The 16,353-nt window shown below is 41.8% G+C and overlaps 1 long non-coding RNA gene across 1 annotated transcript in view; it reads right to left on the bottom strand.

The window, feature by feature from the left end:
* Positions 1–2,638: 2,638 nt before the first annotated feature.
* The window catches only part of LOC112480597, an 18,778-nt gene continuing 5,063 nt past the window's right edge, over positions 2,639–16,353 (bottom strand). Inside the window, exon 3 of the long non-coding RNA XR_003046679.1 lies at positions 2,639–2,713. This is a non-coding gene — a long non-coding RNA (uncharacterized LOC112480597). The remainder of the gene's footprint in view (positions 2,714–16,353) is intronic.

Here is a 16,353-nt window from a genome sequence, read left to right as displayed (position 1 = left end):
ACCTGTTAGTATTATTGGAGAAATTGTTTTACAAAACGAATTTTACAGCAAATTAATGTTTAAGGATATATAAACAGAAAAATACCAGGGAAGTTGCACATAATTACATCAGCTTTGATTTTGTCTGAGATGTTTGATTATGGATAATTTTGTTTTCACATCAAAATCTCCTATATTTGGAATAATTTCTTTCAAAAAACACTTTTTTTACTCTTTAAGAGTAAAAAACAGTCATCCTCACAGGTACTACTCAAACACATTCTTGTGTGAAAGGCCAGAAGGAAGAGACACTCAAGTTCCTGATACAAACCCCCATCCTGACTATCTCGCCTCAGCAGTTTTCCTTTTGTGTTGTGCTTTGTCGTGTGTCAAAATCTTCTCATATATGAGACTGGTGCCTCCCTATTCTCTGACCCACCCCTCAGCTCCTAAAAGAGTGCTTGGACATCCTGGAACATTGTGTGTTATCTTATGATTATGTGAATGTTTGTGAAATAAATTAGGAAAACAGCTCAGAGTCACTTTTTAAAGAGGAGAAGGGAAAGAAGGAGGGAGGGTCAAGCATGACCATCCAGAGGCAGCTGATATAGGGAGTCAGTTCTGCAAGTCATCTCCAGGCCTGGGAATGCAGCTAGGGAGAAAGATAACAGGTCGGGTCCCCAGGCCACTTTTGTATATTTGGAGTGGGACTTGGCTCCAGCTCAGAATCCAGAATGTTCTCAAATGCACACTCCTGGGAAGACAATTGACTATGAATGTTTCCTTTATTTTGCTCTCCCTCCCACCCTGCTCCCCACTTTTCCCTGGGTGGGTAGAATTTCCCCTTGCTCCTGCTGATCTTTGAGACAGCTCCCGTCAAAGGGAACTCTCCCTGTCCCACCTTACTTTCCTTTTGAATAAAACTTTGGCCAGGTGGCTGCTTGGAATCTGAAGTCCAGAAGGGGCTGGACCAGCAGAGCAGTTGGGAGGATGACCAGTGCCTCAAAATCACAGGGAGAGCAGATTGTTTGTGAATATCGAAGGCAAGTATTCCCTGAGCCCCCCAGGTTTACCTCTACTTTATCCAACTTATCATCTTCCTTTATATATTTCTCTAATAAAAGGACAAGAAACCCAGAGGAAGTCCCAAACCATCTGGATGCGTGAATAGCAAATATTGAACTATGCAACTGAGAAGTGAGGAAGCATATGTGAAATATACAAAAGATTGATGCTTGTGACTTCATTGCCCAAACAGCAGCACATCTGACTCTAGACTACTAGATGTCAAATCAAGTGTTATGCTGTCCATTCTAAGATTTCATTAATCACAGACTTTTAAAACAAGGAGGCATTTTTTTGTTGTTGTTTTTGTTTGTTTGTTTGTTTTTTAAACTCAGGAAAGAATAGGCTTTTAAACTGAAGGGATAGTGGGGCTGGTGCAGTGCAAGCTTAAACCTGATAAGTCCACAGCGATCTTCATTACTACTAATGTGGGTTTTTCCTGGCTCTCACATCGCAACTGGTTAGTATCTGGAACTTGATTGTTTCATATCCCTGTTGAAGGGATATGTTTAAATAGCTCCTAAGTAAAAGGTGGTAACTGCCAGAATAACTTTCCACTCTCAGAGAGTTCAAGAACTCCTTCCTAAACATAATAAATTTTGAATCAACTTCATAGTACTATTATCTCTTTAACCACAGCGTTCAGGAGCTTTTGACAGAAGACTTATACTCAAACCATGAAAAGGCAGGGAAGAGGTGGGGGAAAATAGGAGAAAATTGGGAAATTGACTTCTTCCAGGTTATAGATATCAAATCAAGGAGACTGTGCAATACTCCTTCCGGGAGCCAATAAAACTATTTTCACACTAGAGTGAATTCATTCACAAAGTCTCCGAATGTCCTGTTTTAGTGTCCTATCTGAAGTTATCTGAATGTCCTATCTGAAGCAGAGTCCTGATAAAGGTAAATCCTGATGAAGATGTGAACAGAACGACTTAAATTTTGGCTTGTGTGGGTTTTTCTTCCCTTCCAGGTCATGCTTACCCTTCATCTTAAGTGTCTATCCACTGCTGAGGTTCATAACAAGAAATTCCTCTGGACTAAAGAAAAGGTAAAAAATGAAGTACAGGGTTGGGAGCTAGCGATAAGATGCTGGATTGTTCACTACTGAACTTACCCAGGTAGCAGAGGAGAAAAATCACAACTTCAACTCCTGACCCGGATGTGATTTGAATACACAACCTTCTGATCTGGAGTCAGATGTCAGATGCGCTACTGTTACACCACGAGGTCCTGGAGAACACCGTGTGTGTGTGTGTGTGTGTGTGTGTGTGCGCGCGCGTGTTAATTTCAGTAGAAGGTTTTAGAAGGACGTTAATTTCAGTAGATGGTTAGATGCACTGTCCAATAAATTTGTTTCTTCTACTACCCTTATTTTGACTTGGAGTTGACAATGAGTTCTTTGTCATTTTATAACGAGGCTATTAAAAGCGAATGGTAAATGTAAATGGAGCAGGGGAGAAGCTGAGGGCTGGAGGAATTCTCATCCCCCCCCCAACAGAGTAACTTGGGGAACCCACCTCCCGGGGGCTATGGAGACTCTAGGGAGTGATGTTTGCAAAGCAACTGTGGAAAATGAGAAAGTGCAACTCACGGGGAAGGCTGGGTTCATCAGGGACCTGGCTTCTCTTCCCCCAGCTCTTCTGCACGTGAAGCACATGGGCGGCACCTACAGAGAAGGAAGATATTTCCCTTTATCAAAAAAAGCACTTGGCAGTTCCTTTTTTTTTTTCTTTGCAATATAACACATATTCATTGTAGAAATCTCATCAGATAAAAAACAAACAAACAAACGCTGGGATAAGGAATGTTGCACTCCTACAGACACTGGCTCTGCACATCACCACCTGATGTGATCTTTCAAATCAAAGAACAGGGGATGGAGAGATAGATTAATGCTTTGTGGTTGGGATGCTGAGTGTGACCATGGATTATACGATTTCAGCTATTCATTGCTCTGAGTGAATGGGGAAGAAGGAGCTGGCGTGAAGGAGATTTTGGGCATGGGAGTCGGGTGACAGCCAGTTGTCCCGACTGGGTATCATAAAGGTCTCCTGGGTGAAGTACCAAGGCTGATCTCACCATATCGTTGCTTGTATAACCAAAAAATCTTCCATTTCTGAGACTTAGGACATGCAAAACAAAATGTTGATTTTGAGTTGGGAACAAAGAATAGTTTAGATATGGCTGCATTCGTGTGTCACAGTCTTATGCAGTCAGGCTAGCCCCGTTAAGGACACTTCGACTGAAGAACTGAGGGTCTCAGGCTGTATGCTGGTTTTCAGAGGCGCGTTACTTTTCTTTCCATCTCCGGGCCTCCTGGAAGACACTTAGAAAATTCCCCTTTATAAAAGCCTCCACAGCAAAGCTTCTCCCTGGAGGTGCTACAGTGAACTTGCCAGCAGAGACTCAAGAACCAGCCTGCACTTTCCCAGGGATTTCTCAGAGCTTGAATGGTGCCACAAAGTTGTAACACAAAGAAAAGTGCTTTTTTGTTGTTTCAGTAATATACTTTATTTTTCAAATATAACAAGTGATACTAGTTTTCCTTTATATTGGAGATATAATTATGGGATGTAAAGAATCTATAGATATATCTCCTAGGAGATAAATCAAATGACAAAACGGTGAAGTGAGCACACCCAGGACACAGACTTGGAGATTGTTTCCATGCCCAAAACAAGGAAAGTGAAGAATTCTCTCAAAGTTCAACCGAGGCCTATGAGAAGGGCTGAAGAGAACACTCCATTTCTATTTCCCCAGGAAGACTCCTAACACTGATGCCCTCGCAGGGTGGGATCAACTAGTGGGAAGTTTTCCACAGGATAAGGGTCAGAGGCTGCGCGCCCACGTAGACAGCTTTTCGCGCATGCAGCAGACGGTTTGTGGGTCTCGGTGGTAGAGACATGTTTCTCCTTGTTCTCAAATAGTCTCACATTAAAAGGAAAAAAAAAAAGTAAATGCGTTGAAACCAGAAATTCTCTATCACTGATCAAAATGGAAAACTGTTGCACTTAATACCATAAAAACCTACTTTTTATTCCAACAAAACCACAGTACCTCCTTGGGCACATTACTACCAGAGAGGCCAGGCTCCACCAGTCGTGAAACACCTTTGTACCTGCAACTGTGCAGAAATTTTTGGGAGGTTTATTAGAATGGAAATGAAACAACTTAAATACGGCTCAGACTTAAACCCTACACTCTAACCCAAAATGTCGTCGAAGCAGAGACCTCCGGATGTGTAGTGGTGCACCTGTGCCTGCTTCCTTGAACTCAGACTTGACCTTGATGCCTAAAGAGGGAAGAGTCCCCCAGACCTTGGCTTCCCAACTCGGAATACGAATGGCGTGATGTGTTTACTAGTCTACGAGTTTCCAGATATTCCAGCATAAGACGAAGAGGTCAGGGTGAAGCACAGTGGTAGAGTCCCCGGCTCTCCCCATCTCTGCCTAGTAAGCTTTCAGCTAGCTCACTCTGGAGACAGGATAAGTGTACTTAGTGCTATTAACTGTACACTTAAGAATGGTTAAAATGGTAACCACATAATACATATTGTGTATTTTACCACAATAAAAAAGTAAAATAAAAACACATACTTTTAAAGGAAAAAAGTTAATACTTTAAAATGCCTAAAGCTTATGAAAACAAAGAGGACTAGACACACTAAGCTTCCAGAAAGGAAAGAGCTCTTATTAGCTGAGGTGAGATTGCCAGACATTTCCACATCTGGGGAAATTTGCTTAATTTCAACACTGATAGATTTGTCTTAATAGGGTAAATTTGAGGATTTGGGGGTTGATCAAAGTAAAAAACATGACCAGAAGATGGCAAAAGCACACACTTAACGTTATTTGGGCAGTGATTTGACAGTTGCATGAGAGGGGAAAAAGTCCATCAGAGCAGGAGACCCTCCAGTGACAGCAGTGCAGGACCACCAACTAGAGAGCAAATAGGACAAGCGAACTCCCAGGCAGAGAGGAATTGGAGAGGGGACTTCAAGTGTGTAAGTCATGGCATTCAGTGAGTGGTAGGGAACCTCTGGGTCACAGAGATCTGAAGGGCAGCAGGGGCCTAGGGTTTTTCATAGCCCCAGGTTTTGTCTTATCTATGGCTAGCAGGTATTGGATGCAGTTTCATGGGGTATGCAAAGCAAGCATGCTCTAATGGCTAAAAAAATGTGCTTATCTGGACTATATTTAAAGCAACTGGGAAAAAAATAAAGCAATTGGCTGTGTAAAAATTTGATGCCAGTGGGCTTAAGCTAGCAGTCCCAGCCTACTGTGAAGAAGTAAACAGCAGAGGGGCTATCTTTAATGCATTTATATAACACATTGTGATAGAATTTCCTGGGTGATAGGAATGTCTTTTTTCTAAGGAAGCCACTCTTGGTGATCTCCTATAGCTTCAGGATCGGGGGTGGTCGCCAGAAAGACTAAAGCAGAATTATATCATTTTAACTTTCAACTTCACTCGCCCCCGCCCCTCCACACAGACACTCTTCCAAGAAAGGAAGAAGAGTTGGAAACTGAGTTAATCACTAATGGCCAATGATTTACTCAATCGTGCCTACATAATAAAGCTCCATTAAAAAAAAAAAATCCTAAGCGAAGGGGTTTTGGAGTACTTCCAAGCTGGTGAACATACCGAGGTGCTGGGAGGGTGGCTTGCCCAGAGAGGGATGGACTGTCTGAGCAACCCCCCATCACACATACACACACACACCACCACCCCATACTTTGCCTTCTGTATCTCTTCCATTTGGCTATTTCTAAATCATGTCTTCCATAATTAACCAGCAACAGTACTTTCCTGAGTTCCATAAGTTGCTCTAGTGAATTAATGAGGATCATGAGAACACCTGATTTATAGCCAGTTGGTCAGAGTACCAACAGGTGGCAAATGTGCTGGTGACTGGCTCTGAATTGGGGGTAGTCTTGTATGAATGAGCCCTTAACCTCTGGGGTCTGTATTAACCCCTGGTAGTCAGTCAGAATTGAATTGCATTGTAGATTCCTCAGTTGGTGTGTGGAGAATCAGGGAGTTAGTTGCCGCTGTGAGATAAGAACAGGGCATTCATGAACATAGAAAAAAAAGACCATAGTAGGAGAAAAAGAAGTCAGCAAAGCTCGTGATGGACATATGGCTTAGTAGAATGACTGTCACCTATTATAAATCCAGCAAAAGCAGGCATGTTATTTGGTGACTTCCTTGTGCTTTCCCTAAGGGAAATGCCAGCAGCTGCAGTCCTTGCTTATCTGAGGGTCGACTGCTGTAAGCAAATTCTGGGTCATCAGTTTAGCGTCAGCGAGAAAAATTAAAAAAAAAAAAAATAATAATAATCCAAAGGATTTTCCTGTACCTGTAGCTCCCTCTGGTGGCTAATGGGACAACAACCCACCTCTAATGTTTGAAGATAAGATCTAATGTCTTGAAGATTTATGATTATGCAAGGTTCCTATTGGAAAACTCCTCCACTAGAGCACACCTGGGGAATTCTCAAAGTGCACACATTCAGAAAACTAATACACAACTTCAGTGTAAGTTCCGAGATTTAATGTTTTTGTCTCTCTTGTTCAGGGTCGTGGTCCTAGGGCCCAAACACATGTATATACCAGTGTATAACAGATGATCTATCACTAAATACTTGTTAAAGGACTGAGTGACTCAAGTGCCACTCTGCACTTGAACTGTTTCTCTTAATGAAGTTGTTCAGTGAACATTTATTAATGAGTTTCTGTGCAATACACCATGCTGAGAGATATGGGGAACAAAAAAATTTTAAAGATATGTTCTTGTCCAAATGGAGTTGCTATTCCATGAGACAGACCACAAGTGATTGCCTATAACTGAGGTAAATTATGGTAAGGACGATAGATACTAGCAAAGATGCGGGGATGGAGTGGAAGACAAAGTAGGAGGATTGGATATCAATCCTACAATGAGGGGAGCCTTTCTAGAGCTGGCATTTGAGCTGAAGTTAAAGGAGAAATGTAATTTCAGAAGTGTTGGAAAGAGAAAAGAGTATTGCACGGGAGGGGAAAGTTGGAGGCCAATATCCTTCCTTGCTGTTCTTTCTTGTTCTTGCTGAAGTCCATGTTCTTACTTCCTGTTTGCTCACCACACCGCTGCGCTGTAATTCCGGAATCCCTAAATTTGCCACTCCTGGAGAACTCATCAGTTGGTCCTGCTTCTCCCAATGCTTCCTTTCCTCTCTAATCATTTTCATGTCTTGGATGTTCCTTCCCACCTAGATAAGACTCATTCGCCAAGCCCTGCACTGATGTTCTTGAATGCTTCAGTAATCCGCCCAAAAGTTTGACTCAGTTAGCTGAGACTATACTGGGACATCAGTGGGAGATCCAAAGAAATGTAGCCCTGCCAGTGACTCTGAGAAATCAAATTTACTTGAAGAGGGAAATAAGATTTATTTTTTAAGGACCAAATAGGCATTCGTACAAAATTATTCTAAGATCGGAGGAGGAAATTAATTAAATCTGGACTGCTGAAACAGGAAGGAGGTAGAGGAAGTTGAAGGGATAAAATAAAACAATACTATATATTGTTTGGCAATCTTAAAATGTGATAAACATCTAAAGAATAACAAACAATACAAAATTAAGAACATTGATTATGTATGAGGGAGAGGAAAGAGTTGCCAGGAGTGAGGGCACAGAGAAAGCATCAAAGAAAATATTATTGTTCTACTTAAGATGAGCTGGTTTACCAATTGTTTTTGTCTTATTGTTACATATAACTTAAATGTAATAAAATATTATGTAAACTATAACTTTATGTATTATCCTGAAACGTAGCTAATGTGGATGAGGTACTACATTTTAACATTACTTAATTCATATTTACATTTAAATAGCAGCAAAAAGTAACTCATGGTTACCATATTGAACCACACAGTATTACCTTGTCAGCTAATTAATTTTTTTCTCAGGATAGGGATAAGACAACTATCATCTACAAAGAAGTTGTTACAAGAGAACTCACCTAATATAAAGAGGAATTATTTTTTTAAAAAAGCAACAAGATCTAACAAACTATGACTTTAAAAAGAAAAGGAAAAGGAAAAGTTTACCTAAGAACATGATAAAAAATGGGCAACATTTACTGAACTTAAGGAAGCCATCATTTCAACAATATGAGACAAATGTCCTGATCTCAGGGTCCCAAAGGGGACAGGATGACAGGAGGAGATGAAACATAGATAGCTCAGAGGGAACAAATTTAAAAAATGAGTTCCGTGTTAGAAAAGGGTGTTCTGTAGGAAAAGAAATGAGATGAAGGGTATAAAAGAGCTGTGGTTTTTTTTTAAAGTAAGAATTCTAAAAGATTTAATGCTCTAAACGATGTGAACGTATAACTTGATTTCAAATAAATATTTACCAGTGAAACAGCTCTTTCTGACGACCCTCCAATGTTTGAGTCTCCGTAGCCCCGTTCCTCTCAGTTGTTCTCTGCTCTCTGTTCACACTCGTGCAGGAGCGCCCTTCCTGGCCGGGCCCGACTTCTTTCTAGGAAATGGCTATGACCAGGTTTTGCTTGGGATGAGGACCTGGCACCTTCCCCAGCTCTGCTGTGTGGGGCCAAGTGCACATCTGGGCTCCAGCTGCACTATTCCTTGGAGCGGGATCCCAGTAGGTGCTGCCCATTCCTGGTGTCTGTTGCCCCTCCCAACACAGTCGCAGGTCTCGGTGTCCTGAACCCCTTGCCTCGCTCCCGCGTGCTCCCTTTCTCAAAGGTCCATGACTTCCCTTGGGGGCATTTGCGTTGGCATTGAGTCACTTCATTTATGCAGGTGAGGGTAGGGGGCAGTTCTGAGCTGATGCTTGTTTACCGTCACCACAGAAGCCGCGTTCCCCCGGGCGGAGCTTCAGAAGGGGCGGTGTCAGGGGTCAGGGGTCAAGGGTCGGGGCCAGGACCTAAGATAGAGATCTCAGCCCTTCTGGCTCTTCCAGGAAACCCTTCTGCTTAGCTTCTCTACACAGTCTTGACTTCGAGCCCCGTCCTTTCGAATCCCCTGGCCCCAGGAGGAAGCACGGCCACGGGGACCCCGGATTTGGAGGTTTCATCTTCCACCTGATGTGATGGTTGCGTCGCTCTCTCCGGGACGCTGCGACTTCTCTGGGAAGTGTGGGACATCTTCGGTTCTGCACGGGAGAGACAGCTGGCAGGACCGGGACACGGAGGCAGGAGCTGGAAAGGGGAAGGATTGTGGTGGAATAGGTCACTCAGGGTCAGGGACAAGGACGGGGGAGTTCTAGAGGGTCTTCAATGGATGGAGTCAAGATGAGAGCTGGGGACCAGAGGATCCCATTGTGACGCGCCTGGAAACTCGACCCCCGATTGGCCAGGCTTGTGAAGGGCAACAATAAAAGCTCAGATGTCAGGCTTGATATTATTGGATGGAGAGGGTCTGGGCGCAGAGACGGGTCTTCAGCTCTGGGCCTTCTGCTGATTCCTTCCTTCAAGAAGCCCTTTAAAGCTAACTCTGTTGAGGAATCCACCCTTACCCTAGCCCTCTAGCCGGATTCACAGGCGCAGACTCAGGTCTTGGGCTTCCCGCGACCACCATCCGACCTCCGCTTTGTCTCTCATCTCTATCCAGGGCTAGGGGGCTAGAGTAAGGGTGCTGCGTCCCACACTCGAATCTTCGAGGTCGAGCCCTTACTCGGTACCTTACTCGGCTTTGTGCCCGCCTAACATCTGCAGTTCCCGGCCTCTTGTGCATATCCGTCTGAGGCCACCAGGGAAGCTACTGAGTCCGGAACCAGGTCGAGAGTGGGGGTTCAGGGAGATGAACCGCTGTAGAGTGTGTCAGTGCCTCCGCTTGAAGTCCTGAAGGTAGGAACAATTCCCTTTTCAAGAGAGGAAGGTGTCCCAGTGGCGAGTTCTGAGCTACTGGAGAATACTCAGTGTTTGAGATTAAATGAACAACAACAACTGAGCTCAGAAGTCATCCAATATTGACAATCATTCTGTTTTTATAGTTTTTGCAAATGTGTATTGTTTCATGCAATCATTTTTACATGAAGTAAATGATATCGTACCACGTAAAAAAGTCCAGTATTGTAGATAACTGAGTGAAGTAAATAAGGGTCATGCTCTGTGGAGTAAGACTAGAAGAAAGAATGAGAAACTAGATTTTAAATAGCAGTGTCTAGAGATAGTTTTGACGCATGCCAAGAGGCAGCCTGTTGGACCCACTGTGAACCAGGAATCACAGAAATTTCAGAGTATGGCTTAGAAGAGAGCTCTGGGTATTAAAGTTGTGAGGAGTGCAGATTTTTTTTCTGTTAAGGAAAGCTGGTAAGATGGACCCAATAGTTAATAGCTCTGCTTGGATGAGGGGTGAATCTACCCTGTGACAGAATTTCGAGTTTTCCAGGATGCTATAATTATTACTATTTTATTCTTAGGAACTCTCCATAAAAGTATCAGTTGACTAAACATTGGAACCAGCGGTTGTTCAAAACACCATCATAAACAGGCAAGAGGTTCTTACCTTGTTAGAATACTAATGGAAATCAAAGCAGAAAAAAAAACTTTTAAAAAACATGCAAAAGGCTCTTGAAAGGAAGTTATTCCAGATGATGAATGGGAGGAAAATGAGCAAAGACAATCAAAGGTGGTGAGGTTGTAGAGAGATATAATTTAAGAACAGGAGGAAGGAAAAAACAGAGTGCTCCTCAAAACCCAGACAGGTAACTTGGTAAGATAAGCCATGGCTACTACCTTGCAGCTCAAGTTCTTTTTAGAGAGATGACATCAGTTGCAACCTGTGGCTGGTACTTGATGCATTTTTTTAAAGCCACTTCTAAGGTTTTATGTTTAAAACAAAATTGAGAGGGAGGTACAGAGATTTCCCACATACCCCCACCCTGATACACACATAGCCTCCTCCATTATCAACATCACTCACCAGAATGGGACATTTCTTACCAAGAAAAAATCTACACTGATACATCGTAATCACCTAAATTTCACAGTTTACCTCTGAGTTCACAATTGTATATTCTATGGGTTTGGACATATAATGTGTAATGACATATTCCTTATAATATTGTACAGAGTAATTTCTCTGCCCTTAAAATTCTGTGCTCTGCCCATTTATCTCTCTCCCACCCCTGGCAACCACTGATCTTTTCATATCCCCATCATTTTGCCTTTTCCAGAAATTTAATATAGTTAAAATTACAGTATGTAGCCTTTGCAGAATGGCTTCTTTCACTTAGTAATATGTATTTAAGGTTCCACTATATCTTTTCATGGCTTGATAGCTCATTTCTTTGTAGTGCTGAATAGTATTCTATTGTCTGGATGTACCACATTTTAGTTACCTATTCACCTACTGAAGGACTTCTTAGTTGCTTCCAAGTTTTGGCAATTATGAACAAAGCTTCACATCCATGTGCAGGTTTTTTGTGTATATAAGTTTTTAACCCCTTTGGGTAAACACCAAGGAGTGCAACTGGATCATATGGATCCAAGGAACCTATCGCAAGAGTATTTTCGTTTGTAAGAAACAACCCGACTGTCTTCCAAAGTGACTGTACCATTTTGCTTTCCTACTAGCAATGTATGAGAGTTCCTGTTGCCTCAAGACCAGAGGGTGAAATTATCCCTCCCTTGTCCCCACTTTTTTCTGAGGGTGAATGACTAAGGCTTAGAAACAACAGGTCTTGGGTTACCCATGCATGGTGAGCCTGGGATTTGTCTGGACTCTTGGTTTTTCACATAATCACAAATCTTTCTGGTTTTCACACTCGAGCTCTTTCTTGGCTAGGGAAGGAAACTGTACAGTCTTCAAAGTGCCCTGAGGCAGATAGCTCTAATCAAGCCTGCCCCTGCTGCAGACTGCTGGTGCCTGCTGGCTGTGACCACACTTCACTGTGGCCTCAAAGGGGCCAGAGGTTGTCTCTGGCATTAAATCCCTAAATGTAGTTCTAACAACTGTCTGTGAGCCAAGTGCATCTTTCAAATGCAAATCAACCATTCCAGAGCCCAATCCCCAATCATTTCCTTTATAGGCTCTTACACTTCAGTCCACCAGCTCTAATCACCCAAGGGCCTACACACTAGAGCCCCCTGAAATTACTCAAGTTTGCCAATCCTAAACATGTTTACACTGACTTATCCAATCCATCCCAAAGAAACCACAATAAAGGCTCTTGTTCACATTTTTCTCTCCCTCCCTCTGCCTTCTTGACTCACCTGGTGTCTCCCCTGTTCTCAGCCATCTCAGTGGCAATCAATCCCTGATCTGCTGACCTCACCATACCTGAATAATAATAAAACCTACACTTTATTTTTTAGCTTACAAATATGGTCACAGAGACATCTCCATCTTGTTTTTGATAAGGATGTGACAAATCTATATTTGATTTGCATATGGAAACTGCCATTTTCCCCTGAATTTTGCAATTTAGTTGATTACTGCTCCCCAAATAAATTTTGGATGTTCATAATTGTTCTGAGACTTCCTTGGTGAAGGGTTACATTTAAAATTTTTTTCAATTAGAGTTGACATTCAATATTTTAGATTAGTTTCAGGTGAACAGCATATTTGTTAGACATTTATATAATTTATGAAGGGATCCCCCTGTTTAGTCTAGTACCCTCTTGGCACTATACATAGTTATTACAATATTACTGACTATATTCCCTATGCTGTACTTCACATCCCCTTGAATATTTTGTAACTACCAGTTTGTACTTCTTAATCCATTCACCTTTTTTACACAGCCCCCTCAACCCCTCTCCAATCTGGCATCACCAGTTTGTTCTCTATATCTATGGGTCTATTTTTGTTTTGCTTGTTTATTTTGTTCTTTAGATTCCACATATAAGTGAAATCATATAGTATTTCTTTTTCTTTGTCTGACTTATTTCACTTAGCATAATACCCTCCAGTTCCATCTATGTTTTTGCAAATGGTAAGATTTTTTTAATAGCTGAGTAGTATTCCATTGTATATATGTTCCATAACTACTTTATCCAATTGGCTATTAATGGGCACTTAGGTTGCTTCTATATCTTAGCTATTGTAAATACCACTGCAGTGAACATAGAGTTGCATATATCTCTTTTAATTAGTGTTTTGGATTTCTTTGGATAAACACCCAGAAGTGGACTTGATGGGTCATAAGGTAGTTCTATTTTTAATTGAGGAACCTCCAAACTGTTTTCCACAGTGGCTGCATCAATTTGCAATCCCATCAACAGTGTATGAGGGTTCCCTTTTTTCCACATTCTCGTCATCACTTGTTGGTTGTTGATTTATTGATGATAGCCATTCTGACAGCTGTGAGGTGATATCTCATTGTGGTTTTAATTTGTATTTCTCTGATGATTAGTGACATTGAACATCTTTTCATATGTCTATTGGCCATCCGTATGTCTTCATTGGAAAAATGCCTATTCAGGTCCTTTTTCCATTTTTAATTGGTTTGTTTGCATTTTTGGTGTTGAGTTGCATGAGTTCTTTATAAATTTTGGATATTAACTCCTTATCAGATGTATCATTGGCGAATATCTTCTCCCATTCAGTAGGTTGTCTTTTCAATTTGTTGATGGTTTCCTTTGTTGTGCAAAAACTTTTTAGTTTGATGTAGTCCCATTTATTTATTTATTTATTTGTTAGTTTCCCTTCCCTGAAGATATATATCAGAAAAAATATTACTGAGAGCAATGTCAGAGAGTTTACTGCCTATGTTTTCTTCTAGGAGTTTTATGGTTCTGGGTCTCACATTTAAGTCTTTAGTCCGTTTTGAGTTTATTCTTGTATATGGTGTAAGAAAGTGGTCCAGTTTCATTGTTTTGCATTTATTTCTCTAGTTTTCCTTACACCATTTATTAAATAGACTGTCTTTATCTCATTGTATATTCTTACCTCCTTTGTTATAGATTAAACGACCATATAGTCGTGGGTTTATTTCTGAGCTCTCTATTCTGCTTTATTAATCTATGTGTCTGTAAAACCTACATTTTAAAATATGGAAGAGCTAATAGGTAGTCTACTAGCCACCTTAGTTAATTAAAATTAAATAAATAGGACTCAAAAGCCAGATGTGGCTGGTGGCTATTGAATTGGACAGTGCAGACATAGACCATTTTTATCACCACAGAACTTTATATGGGACAGTACTGGTCTAGCTGCTCCCATCTCAGAGATGGTTCTACCCCCACCCCCAGCCCCATTTTCTTCCAGGCAAGAAAAGTAGAGGTCTCCTTGACCCCTTCCCACCACCGACTCTCAAACAGAGTCCACCCCCAAGCATTGAGGATCTGTCCCTTGAATGTGTCTGTCCACTGCTTTCCATTGCTTCCCTTCTGTAAACAAACCGATGTGCCCTGTCTGCCTGCTGCCTCTCCTGATACCCAAGAAGTTCACTCATACTCCAACCATCCTTTTCCATCTCTGGGAAGGCCTGCTCAGTCACCCTGTTTAAAACCACTGCCTTTCTTCCTCTGGTACTTCCTATCCTTCCCAGCTTTAGTCGTCTCTACTTGCCACCATTAGAGATAATGGAGAAGACATGGCCATTTCCCAGATATCTCTCAGGTTCCCTTTTTTGGAGCAGAAGATGATTTTGTGCTCTGGGGTGCTCTGGGATGAAGCCACATGACCAATTCTGGCCAATGAGTGTGCTCAGAGGTACCTGTGCACCTCCAGGCCAGAATGTTGACAGGCAGGATGAATCTCTAAACTGCGTTAACTGTTTGAGATGGCGGCTTCTGATCAGCCTGAATCCCTGAATGAGTACAAGTAGAGTCCCTTGACTACCTGTAATGGGCATGTAGGGTCAGTAAAAAAGTACTTGGGATTTGGATGTGTTTTTCTACTGTAGCCAAACCTATACCATCTTGACATAAACAGATTTCACTTGTTTATTTACTGTCCCTCTCTCCTTAGGAATGAATGCTTCACATGGCAGAGATTTTTATTTGCTTTGTTTTCCCAGGATCTTCAGTGCCTGGAACAGTACCTGGCACAGAATAGCACTCAATACTTGTCGACATGAGCATCCTACAGAACTGTGACCCCTGCATAGCTGGCCTGTATCATCCAGTATTACTCTTCTCCCTATTCATTTTCTACCCAGCATCCTGGGTTATTGTTCAAGTCTGTAAATCTGATATTATCACTTTCTTCCTTAAATCCTCAATGGCTTTCCATTGCCCTTAGACTAAGCTCCATTCTTCACAGCAGTTTGTGTTCTGACCCCTGCTTGCCTCGCCAGACTCATTCCCATCACCTTTTATCCTTTTTCTTTTTTTTATTGCAGTAAAATTTACATAACATATAATTTACCATTTTAACCATTTGGGGTGTACAATTCAGTAACATTAAGTACATTCACATTGTTCTGTAATCATCACCACTATCCATTTCCAGAATGTTTTTATCATCCCCAACAGAAACTCTGTGCCTATTAAACACTAATTCTTCAACTACTACCATTCTGACTCATGGAGCTCTATCTCTCTATGCCTTTGCAGTTTCTGGTGCCTGGTCTGCCCTTGGACATATTTTTCACTTAACGACCACCTCTTCATTTTTTCAAAAGCCAACCCAGATAAGCTCCTCTTCTCTGAAGTCCTCCCAGACCTTCCTCTCACTAAGGAGTCCATGGACCCCTGCTATGCACACATCTATTGCTATGCTCATACTTGTCTACACATTTGTCTCCTGCACAATGCCAGAGATCCTGGAGCTCAATGACCATGTCTTACTGATTTCTATGTCCCTAGTGCCCAAAGCACTGTGTGTTTGGTGAATGAACAAATGGCTGATAATTCCCTCAAGTCACTTTCCTGATAAAGCTATCAGTTCATTGGCCCAATTCCTACCATCTACTGAGTTCTTAATCCTTTATTTTCACAAATTCCATTTAATTCCTACAACAAGAATGCTAGGTAAGCATTATATCTCTATTTTACATAGAAGGAAACTGAGATTCAAGGAATCGAAGTGTTTCCCCAGAGTCAGAATTTCTTAACCAGAAATGGTTAAAGTAGCCTTTCCACAAAAATCAAGATGATGGTCAGGCATCATTGTGTCTGAAAACGAACTGGCAAAAAGAAGGGCTGGAGCTGTTGTTGTAGCTGCCAGCCCCCGAAAGACACGCGGGCCACCAGAAATCGGTGAGTTATAGGAAACACACTCTTTATTCAGCCAGCTGGGTCTGCCAGGGGTACGCAGACCCCAAATTAAGCAGCCCCGAAATGTAGAGGTACGGGGTTTTTAAGCCCTAAATCCCATTCCTCATTCTGTCTTAAACACAAAGGTCTATT

Source organism: Pteropus alecto, unplaced genomic scaffold, assembly GCF_000325575.1.
Source record: "Pteropus alecto unplaced genomic scaffold, ASM32557v1 scaffold20, whole genome shotgun sequence".
Taxonomy (NCBI): domain Eukaryota; kingdom Metazoa; phylum Chordata; class Mammalia; order Chiroptera; family Pteropodidae; genus Pteropus; species Pteropus alecto.
This window is presented reverse-complemented; position numbering and strand designations above follow the sequence as displayed.